This window comes from Scylla paramamosain, chromosome 1 (assembly GCF_035594125.1).
Source record: "Scylla paramamosain isolate STU-SP2022 chromosome 1, ASM3559412v1, whole genome shotgun sequence".
Taxonomy (NCBI): Eukaryota; Metazoa; Arthropoda; class Malacostraca; order Decapoda; family Portunidae; genus Scylla; species Scylla paramamosain.
Window position 1 is genome coordinate 37,065,193 of NC_087151.1, and position 11,758 is coordinate 37,076,950.

The following is an 11,758-nucleotide window of genomic DNA, read 5'->3' on the forward strand; positions in this document are numbered from 1 at the left end:
ATTATCTTGAAACCTTCGATATAGTGTAAAGATTATACCCAAATTAGGTAAATAGTTTTGTGATATATGACGCGTACAGTCGGCTGCAGTAAAACATGTGCCACTCTATATATTCACTAAGGACGTGTGTCACCTCCAACCTAATGAAGGCTGTTATTTTCTTGTGATTAGTTAAATCCTGTCTTTTTTTCCATGATCAGTGCATCCTACCCTCATCCCCCTCTCCAACACTATCACCAGCAACACCTCCCCTTCTCTCTCTCTCTCTCTCTCTCTCTCTCTCTCTCTCTCTCTCTCTCTCTCTCTCTCTCTCTCTCTCTCTCTACGTACTATATGAAGAAAGGTTAAGCGGCAGCGGCAGCGGCGGCGGAGGGAGAGTTACATTTATAGAGTTACATGGAAACACAAACCACAACAGACCTTATGGTCCTCACGAGGTGGCTGGTTCTAAGGTGGTAACAGAAGAAAAGAACAGCAAAACAGAAGGGTTTCTCCCCACCCTCCACTCTCTCCGGCATAAGTCGTACAGGAAACAGGTTGGAAATGAATACCTTTCAGGGTTAGAAAGAAAAAACCGAAGGAAATTTTATAGGAAAGAATGAAAATAGATGAAATGAGGTGCCCAATATCCTACTCGGTGGAAAAATTATTTTTTTGATTCATAAGAGTTGAAGGATTTCTCAACAATTCTGCAACCGTTTCCTCGCGTGTAATTTGAAAAATCTATCGTGAAATATTTACTCCAGTCCATGTTATCAATGCCTTTGATGATTTTAAACACCTTTATCAAGTTACCTCTTACTCTTCTTTATGTTAAAGGGAATATATTAAACTTTTTTAAGACGCCCTTTGTATGATTTGTTTCTTAGGCTTGGTATCATTTTTGTTACTCTACGCTGAACTCGTTCTAATGTATCTGTCTTCCTGGTAATAGGGGCACCATGCCTGACCGCAATATTCCAGGAGGGGACGGACTAAAGAGTTAAACAAAGTGAGGATTGTATCTTTAAATTTATATTCAAAAGATCTGCCGATTAAGCCAATTATTTTGTTTGCCTTCTTTACGACTTTTGAACATTGTTGACTAGGTATTTGGCTTTGCATCTGCATTAAAACCCATTTGGCAGGTTTGTCCCAACTCTGACAATTTATCTAGATTATTCTGCATTTTTATTAATTGTTCGTTAGAGACTACGAAATTCACTATTTTGGTGTCATTAGCAAAACTTCGATATCATACCAGTAACACACTCATCTATGTCGTTTATATAAACAAGGAAGAGAAACAGGTCCTAAGACTGTGGCTCCCCGCTGGTTAGGTTAGTCCATCTGGATGCTTTTCCATTATTACTACTCTTTGTTTATGGCTGCTTAACCCTTTTTCTACCCATTGCAGCACGTCGCCTTGGATACCAGGTGATTTTAGTTTAATCAGTAAACGTTTGCGGGGGACTTTGTCGAAGGCCTTTTGAAAATAAAGATATATTATATCTACCGCTTTACTTCCATCATACTAGATCATAACATTGTAGAAGTCTAAGAGGTTCGTCAAACAAGAGCGTTTGTTTCGGAAGTCGTGTTAAGTATTTTTAAGTAGTTTGTTTTCCTTTAGGTGATTAGCAAGTTTGTCTCTTATAAGCATTTTGCATACGACTCAGGTTAAGCAAACTGGCCGGCAATTGCATGGTAAAGATATACTGTCTTTTGTTTTTCTCTCTCTCTCTTTTAATCGGAGTTACGCCCCTCACCGACACTCAGATTTTCTATTAGTTCATCTTTTGTAGCAAGCACGAGGTCGAGCACGTGTTTTTCAAGTGTCGGTTTTTGTGCAAACTGAGTAAGTGAACTTGCTCTTAAGTTATTATATAGATCGTGACCGTGGTGCTAGTGGGTGGTTCGCCCCACTTCGTCACCGGTAGATTAAAGTCACTTAGGATTACGGCGTCGTGTGCGTCACTGATCTCGCTAATTTGATTGAAAATGTTGCTGTCTGTTTGGATCGGCTGGGCTGGCGGTCTGTACATAAGAGCTATTGCTAGTTTCGTCCTGTAACTATTCTTTAATAATATAAATAGAGTATCTGCGTTTGCAATAAGGAGTTTTGTTAATAGTACTGGCTTTGATGTAGAATAAGATGCCGCAATCATTTTTATCTACTCGACTTTTTTTTTCTCTTCAAGTGTCGTGTAATCGGGAATTTTATCTTTAGCTAAGTAGTCCCTGACTTCCCGTTGAGGAGGAGGAGGAAAAGGTATTGGTAGAGAGGGAGGAGGAGGGGGGGATCGGATGAGGTAATAGCAGAATTAGTAGTGAAAAGTAATTAAGTAGTAGGTGGTAGTGAAAGGGAGAGGAGAGGTGGAGGAGGAGGAAGGGGTGATGTTTGGGGGGTGATAGGAGGGAGAGGGGAATCGGAAGAGGAGAAGTTGGTTGAAGAAAGGGAAGAGGAAGAAGGGGGATCGGAAGAGATAATAATAGCACTAACTAATTAAAAAGGGGAGGAGGGAGGAAGAGGAGGAGGAGGAAGAGGTGATGGTGGTGGTGGTTGTGGTCGTAGTGGTGTTGGGGAGGATGGAGGGGATTGAGAAGGTGGAGGAGGGGGAAGAGAGGGGCTGGTGATGGTGGTGGTGAGGGGGATGGGAGGGAATTCACTGATCATGGGAATGGACGAGGTATGGATCTGCGCCGTCAGACTGTGCATCATACAGTGCTATAATAGTGCATAATCAGTTAATCTATTTATTTATTCATCTATCTGTCTATCTATCTATCTATCTATCTATCTATCTACTTATTTATTATTTTTTTTCTTATTTTTCCCACATGTTGAAACAGTAATGATACTTTCAGCTGACATGATGAGCGAGGGACCATATTATAAAGCGTGATAAGATACATAATTGCTGGACTACCTTGACAAACTGAACGACTGCTTTAACGTACAAGATCCTATAAGACTGGGACATCTATTTATTTATTTATTTATTTATTTATTTATTTGTTTGTTTATTTATTATCATTATTCATTATTGTTACTTATTTACTTATCTTAATATATTTGTTTACCTTAGTTTACTTATTTATTAGTTTTTTTTTGTTTTTTTTTTCTTGCAGGTGCTGTAAAGTATGTCTGAGAACTGCAAATCAGATTCCGCTGTCTGCCTGTTATCTCGTCATGAGCACCTCCTTTCCAGACTAAAAATATCCTAAACTAGACTCACAACTTAGATTGCTAGAGGGGAAGTAACTCGAATACTGAACTAATCACAGTGAATTCTTTTCATCATTGTTGGTTTCCTCCTTTAATAACAAACAGCGAACAGTAGTTATGGGTTGCTGTTCCGTCTACTCAGGATCAAAGGTAAAGAAAACCAGCGGTCAGTCCAGGTCAGTCAGAGCCACTGCCAGGTAGGAATAAAATAATAAAGAAATTAAAATAAATACATTGATGAATAAATAATTGTCCATATCCTTCCCCCTATTAGGTATATTCCAGTTAAACATCCATTAATCTGAACACATTTGCGAATCTTTTAAATATTTTAAATCCTGCAAATACAAGCTCAACCAATACTACATATAACAAAAATATTATCATGTAAATGTTAAGTAAAAGCTATCATTACCTAATTAATAGTTTTAGACCCATCAAAATATCCATAAATCTCAAATCATCCAAACAATCTAAACCACTTAAATAAAAACTCAACGCAAACGACATAAAACAAGGGGATTACTAAGATATACATAAAAACCCACCTTTGTTTATAATTGGTACAACTTTTCGATTCCTCAAAACATCCACAAATCCTAAATCTTCCAAACAATCCAAACCACAAAAATAGAAATTAAACCAAAAAGACAAAAAACAAACATATTCCGGAACAAAATTAATAAAACCACCTTTGTTTATAGTGGTAAAAGTTTTAGGCTCGTGTCCGGCAGACTGTGGTAATGTCTCCCCCCGTGAGCTGCTACTGATGCTACACTGCTCTTCTCCCCACAAGCCGTGAGTGTATGACTGCACCACTCCACCCTCCCTGTCACCTCACCCCCATGGACCCATTTATCCATGTGGTTGTCAGGAAATAGCGGAGTAATTGTTAGTTTCAAGTCGGAGGTAATGTGGTGTCTTCCCTCTGCCTTGTTCAGATTCATGGATGAGTTTTGGTGTGATTTGTGTGTGTTTTATCTTCTAATACTTTCGTTGGGTTTGTTTGTTTAGTGTGAGGTGTTTGTGTGTTTCTACATGTGTTATTTTTACTTTTTTTATTTATTTATTACTATTATTTATTTATTTTTTTTATCAAACACGTAGTTCGTAATTGGTGGTGTGTTATTTTTCTGTTCAGACAAACGAAGGTGATTCATCTTATCCATCTAGTATTTGTCTGTCTTGCATCACCATGGTTAACATATGTATGTTTGTTGTGATATTCAGGTATTGCATGGTAGTAAATGTTATGGTGAGTCATGATTATAATGTGAATGTTATGCTTGGCGTATTTTTGATGAAAAGAAGTGTGATTTAGTCTGTCAGGTGGTGTCACTCACTGCTCCTCATTAAGGCCAAGATGAGGCTCATTAGTTTACATGCAAAGATGTGTTGATGAGATCCATTTACTTCAAGGAAGACCAGCAAGTTAGCCTCCCACTGTCTCAGCCTGGTGAAGGGTCCACTTGAGTTCCATGCGTGTGTGATAGCTGGGCAGAATGATTGGTCCTTTGTTACTACTGTCATTCTTATAGTATGGCTAGTTGCCTATATTTTGTTGACTATATTATGTTGCATACCAAACAAGGTTAATGTTAGGCTGTAGATATACAACTAGTCATAGATAAATAAGTTTCAAGATTATTTACCCAACAGTTGCACTAATTGCTTGATATTGATAACATTATGCATTCATTTATAATGTCAGGATGGATGACAACTCAAAGAAAGATGTAAACCTCTCATATACAGATATACAGATACTATGGGTGTGGAAGCCCTAGTGGCCAATGCTTGATGCTATTCCGCTCAAAACCTGCTAAAGCCAAGTGCTGTCTTGTTGAAGTTTAGGTGTTGGTTGTTGCAGCTGGCTGGTTGCTACCAGATAATAAAATAACCTGTCTTTCCACTGGTGACAATCCAGTGCCCTTATTTTGTAACTTCTTAGGTGGTGTTTAACTGAGTGATAGTATTGGTGAGATTGTGTGACAGTAATGACCAGTAATCTTTTTACAGCAATGAATGTACACACACTCAGAAAAAGTATTATTACAGTGGGATTTGATGAGTTTCACACTGAACAGCCCTAGTCTCGGTAAGATTGGTAAACATGTTTGACTAAGGTTCTACTTGTATTTCATGAAGCATTACTGTGGCATCTTAAATCTCATTGCTTTATTTACAAGTGCTGCTCACTTGATTCATGCAGGTACAGCTGCACTAAACACATTCAGGGATACCAACATGAGTAGCCTGTTACCAATAGATTTCCCCTTGGTGTCAGTTTGTATCATGATTAATGTGTGTTGATACTTAGTAAGTGTGTGTGCATGTGTAGTTATTTGAGATTTTATTTCCACTTTGAGTGAGTAGCTGTTGTGGCGGGTGGCAGCCATACTGAGGCACTGCTTTTACTGTGTCATCATAAACAAGGGAACAGGAAAGCTTTGCAATGTCTCATAGTGTTCCTGTTGCATCTCTCAGACACATTAATATTTTTCAGTGTTAGTAATGTGATCCTCAACATCACTTATTTTTATTTTACCTTATTTCAGAATCATTAACTTATTGCCACTTCACTGTCTATCTTCAAATGAACTCCTTAAGTATCATTACCAATATTTAGATTTTTTTTCGGTTTACCATCTTCAGATTAATAATGGACTTCAGATGTATACTTTTTGCCACTATAAGGAGCCCCATCATGTATCTTTCCCTTACTTGATACACAGAATTCCTTAAACTCATCACCTTGTTTATCATCAGTACTTCACATTATTGTTGCCAGAGATTGTCTTCAGTAGGCATAATAAGGTTCTTAGTTACATGCATATTATCCTTTATAGTTAATTTTTAATGAAAGCCTTCCACACCCACATGCATATTATCCTCTATAGTTAATTTTTAGTGAAAGCCTTCCACACCCATGCCTCTCATATGCCTGAATTAATTAAATCACATCTGTCAGGGAAATGTAAAAAATAGAGTAAGTTGAAAGATTTTGGTACATTTTTAATCTGATATTAAACTTTATCTGGCAGCTGGAGGTGTCTGGACCGAGGACCAAGCAGTCATGACTCCATTTGACGACTTTGTGTATCTTGTCAATTCTATCCTCCTAGGAGAAGAACCGGTAAGGGTGGAATACAGAGCACACACACACACACACACACACACACACACACACACACACACACACACACACACACACACACACACACACACACACACACACACACACACACACACACAGTTTACTGGGTGAAGAAATTCACAAATTCAATCACTCTTGGACTGTGTTGTACAAGAACATGTAGACATGCCCTGAAAAGAACAGAGCTGAAATCGAGACCACAAAGAATGTTCTGGGTCCATATTCTTCATAGTGTTTATGGTCTACCCTAGCTAACCATCATAGCTAACCGAATTTGTGACTGTTAGTCTTATGGTCATCAGGAGTCGTTGATCTTATCTGTCACCATCTGCTGCTAGAACACACGCTCACAATTTGTCAACTGTAAATTTATGGAGTGAAATATGTTCTTGGCATTATTTTCTTGGGTTTAAATTGGAGATATCACGATTTGTAGTTAATGATCTCAGCTGCCAGGTATCCATAGTGTCGTCTCTCAGGAATGTGGACAAGTGTTAAGAGTAACCAGTTATGAAATTTTATTTTCTCTCATGAGTTGAGGCCATACTTGAATGAAGTTTTCATTATCTGAAGTATATGATATCAATAATGCTAATAGTATATGTTCGCTGAGTAAAAACTACAACATTTAAAAGCTAATATAAGAAATCCCCTTATATATGTTAAATCCCCTGTTATACATGTTAAAACTCCCAGTTCTTGCAGAAAAGACAGTGCATGCACCAAGACGCTATACTTACATCAAATAATGTAAAGAAAACACATATTAGAGTCAGTGACTATTGAAATAATGGCATACATTATGAAACAGTGGCATCTTTGGGGCAGAATCCTGTAATGCTGCAAGATGCATGATTGTGTATTTTTTAGGCAGTGAGCAAGGGCTGTCAACAATAAGAAAATGGGGGATGTGTTTGTGTGTGTTGTGACAGTCTATAAATCAGATTCAAGAAGTTGAAAACATCCATTTATGGCTGAAGTAAACATAGGAAAGGACTTGCAGTTATCATACTGAACAGTGTATATAGTATATGGATAAAGTACCTGTATATAATATCCAACATAGAGAAAAGAATGAGAAAAATACAATGACCATAAGTATATAGAAAAATATTCATAAATTGAGAGATTTAAAGTTGTCCACATCTTATTTTCAACAAGGAGAACAACACTATAGGCATCTGGCAGCTGAGAGTATGAATTAGAAGTTGTGATATCTCCAATTTCTTTGACTTCATATTAACAACTTTTGAGGAAGTTAGACATAGTAAAATAGGAATTAGTTCTGAGAAAATGTGCTGAAACTTATTCCCTTTGAAAAGCATGTCAACAAAATTTAATGTAATACAACTACAACCATCTGCTGGCTTTGTATACAGACAGACAGAGGAGAAGGCTGTGCAAACATTCCACAGTTTTCACAGAACTGAAGAAGGATCTATATACAAGTTTTCAAGGCATGGAATTCTATGCTAAGCAGCAAAGGAAAAGCAAACTGAGATGAATCTCTCCAGCTTGCAATTGTATTTAGGGACTTTGTTCCTAGATACAATTGCATTTATTGCATATATGCATTTTTTATCATATACTGAGAAAAAATTCAAGAATTTCGGTATCTAATCAAAAGAAACACGATACATGGCAGAAGATTATGGCAGACAACCCAGCACACGTAGGTGGTGTAAGGCAACGAAAACTGGTCATACTGCTCCCAGCAGTGCTTTATAATAATTCTTTGTTGTCTCAAAGAACATTATTTATAATCACTAATTTCCATTGTTATATTTATAATAAAAAACAGTTGGGGATTGTGTTATGGTACATACAGTCACATGCATTCATACATACGGGGTGAATCCTGTCATAGCATCCTGGTCATTTTTATGGTCGTCCATAGGAGTTTACGGTTAACCATAAGAGTTTCTGACGGAATTATGCCTGAAATGCACCATTTTGTTTTGCAATGACTGATGGAATTAGCTATCATGGTTTGTAGAATACAGGCTCTGATATGTACCAATTCTGGATTGCTAAAGAAAGTGATGCAAAAGGAAAGGTATTTACAGCTGTGATATGTATTAAATTGCATTCTGCATAACTCTTATGTTTTAACCTTTACCACACATCAGATCATCTTTGAAAATATTTGCTGTGATTGTATGACAGGTGGCAACTATATATTGAAGGTTTTCTAATTTGGTTGCTTTACAGTGATACTGCTGCTGGTTAGTGGTTAAAACATTGTATTATTTGGCTATAACTAACTAGTATGATATTCTTGTGTTTTAGTTTTTGCAATAGACTATCAGTGTGGAAACTATTGTCATAGTATATTAATAACAAACACTACTTGTGACAGTTCCCATAAACCAGCACAAGCACTGCAAGGGAGGCTGCTGTGGTGCAGTGGTATTGTGTATGCATGTGAGCTGATGTGTCCTCAGGTGCAGGTGTTCAAATCCTGACCATGGTCTGAGGCCAGGAAAGGTATCCACTCAGAGTAATGGTTCCCAAGTTCCAAACCAAAGTTCTCCATTATGAGGAGCTGTTCTAGCCCTAATTTACGAGGCAAACCCAGGACTAAAAATATAAACAAATAAAAAAAATAAATAAATAAATAATAGTTTCTATGAAAAGAAGTTTATGTAGGCTCACATGTGGGTGAGGCTAGTGTCTGTGTATGTTGCTCCATCTTTGTTACTTACCTCTGTATGGACATCACCCTGGTATATGGACAGATTTGCCTTTCTGTGATATATATAAATGAAGAAAAATAGGACAGCTGAATCAGAAAAGTTATAGGCTTTCAAACAATTTCTTCCAGAGACTATGTTGATTCATATTGCATGTATCAGCACATTAAAACCAATAATATAGTTTTAGAATATATAGATAGAGCTGATATTGCTGTCATTCTTGTTTACTGTTTTGTCATGGAATTGATGCTTCTTATAGTTGTGTGTGTGTGACTCATTCACTCTTTTATTCCTTTCTTTCAGACTATTGAGGACTTCATTCTTCTTATTGGGACATTTGTGGCATTTATTGCTTTCATATTGTGGTGCTGCTTCCCCATAGTCCCCAAGGAATCCAACCCTCCAGCACAGTATGATACTCAGTACACCAAGTACAAGAAAACAGACTCCCCCTATGATGAAAAGATGTGAGAGCCTCGTGCTGCGGCCCAGGTGGGAGTCTCCAGCTCGTCTGTGCCCCATGACACCCCTGGGAGGATGGGCAAGGCTGAGGAGATGTGTGTTAGCTTTTCATCCTCTCCAAGGTGTTAGGTAGTGTTCTAGTGTGTTGGGTGACCCTAGTGTGTATTATGAATTTGTACATATTATTTATACTGTGAGATATTTTGATATTAAAAGCTTTGGTTTATTTGAGACTTAAAGTGATGGCAGTTGATTGACTTAGTTGCCTTAGATAGAATGTGTGTGTGTAATCACTTTTCATTCTGCAGATAGAAGTTTTTTTTTTTTTTTTTTTTTTTTTTTTTTTTTTTTTTTTTTAAGGTGAATCTCAGTTTGCAATTTCTCATCATGACTCCTTTTTATACAGAATTTAGGAAATATTAGGAAGCCATCTTCTGCTCTGTGGTTTGTGTGCATGCTTGTGTGTGTGTGTGTGTGTGTGTGTGTGTGTGTGTGTGTGTTTTGCAAAGGCTTCAAGTACTGTAGTCACTTTGTTTTGTCATGGGTTCACATTTTTTTTTTTAAACTGGTCTCTGTTATTTTGTTCCCTACATTACTCAAATTATTGTACAGAGCAAATGTAAATTGAGATTTTTTTATTTTTTTTTATTTTATTTTTTTTTATGTGATAAGGCCTGTGAGGTCAGTAGGTAGACACAGGCTTTGCCATGATGAAATGTGCTATATCTCATTAAAAAAAAAAAAATCCCCTTTTTATTAATGAAGTAAAAGATAATGAAGCTTGCATTAGGGGCACTATTTGTATGCATTGAATATTCTGAACATCAGTATCATAATATCCACCAGTGAACTAGTCATGGTGGAAACTCCAGACTTTCACTGCTTTTGTATAGTGTTGCCTGAGTCATGCTTCTGGTGAAGTTCTATTTAAGGGGACAATCAGTATTGAAAGGAAGGAGAATGAGACATGGCTGGCAGAAACTCTTGAGCTTTTGAAATTCACATATGTACATGACTATTTTTTTGTGTTCAGTTATTGCTGTTACTTTAAGGTCCAAAATAATATGGTTATCTTGAATCTAATATTCACATATGTTCATGAGCTGTTGCATTGTGGTGTTCCTCAGCATAACTGGCAGCATGCATTAGGGCTCTTTTGTAGCCACTTTAAGAAACATTATTATGGTTTATGGAGTTATTTGTGTTGCACAAAGTGCTTTATTATATTTAGTATTTTCTTCCAACCTTGATCTTGAAATTTAGACTAAATTCCTCCTGGATTATCAGAGTAATAATTTCAGTAACAGCTCATAATGTGTGAAAAAAACATGTTCAGCAATATTTTGATAAAGGCAGCTTTTTCCTGCTTACAATCACAAAGAAGGGTTTTAATCTAGCTGCAGATGTGTCCTTCAAACACAGTTTACTGTGATGTTACTATTTGATAATTTGATATGTATACCATGTGTATTTAGTTTTTTTTTTTTTGTGTGTGTGTGTGTGTGCGTGTGTGTGCGTGCGTGCGTCTGTGTGTAATATTTCTTCACTATGTCTCATCTTTGAATGCTCTTCATGGTGAAGAGTATACTTGTATATTTGGTTTCATGCTTATTATGAAGGAAAGATCTACAGTATGTATATGTAGTATATGTTCTCTTCTAGTGTAAAATTTTAAGCATTCATCATTAACTCTCTCACACACCACTGCTCTGTCACCATCAGGAAACTGTGCTGCTGTGGGGTGTGAACCGTACCATGGCGGAAGAATGTCCTTGCTCTCACATTATTTGAGGAAGTTTGATTGTTGTAACATTGCAAAGGTTTTGAGTGTCACTTCACATTGGTGTCATTATTCCAACTTTGGAATATTTTTAAAAATATTTTAAATTCAGTCATTCACAGTCAGAATAACAATACTTTGATCAAGAAGTGACATTTGAAGTAAGCACACATGGACAAAGAGGAAATCTGTGGGATGATGAACAAAATCATAAGTATCTTTATCCATAATATATTCCATAAAGGGAGTTGTAACATGAAACAAATGTCTGTGTCATGGACTAGGTTGACATCTTTCCCTTAAATGGAGATAGCCAAAACAAGATGTTTGTATGCTTATATTCACGTTCACAAGCATTCCCTTGCCTTTTAGCTTTTAGTACTAGAGAGGAGAGAAGACTGATCAAATATGTACCTTACAATAATTCATTGTCATCCCTGAATTGATCTTCAATA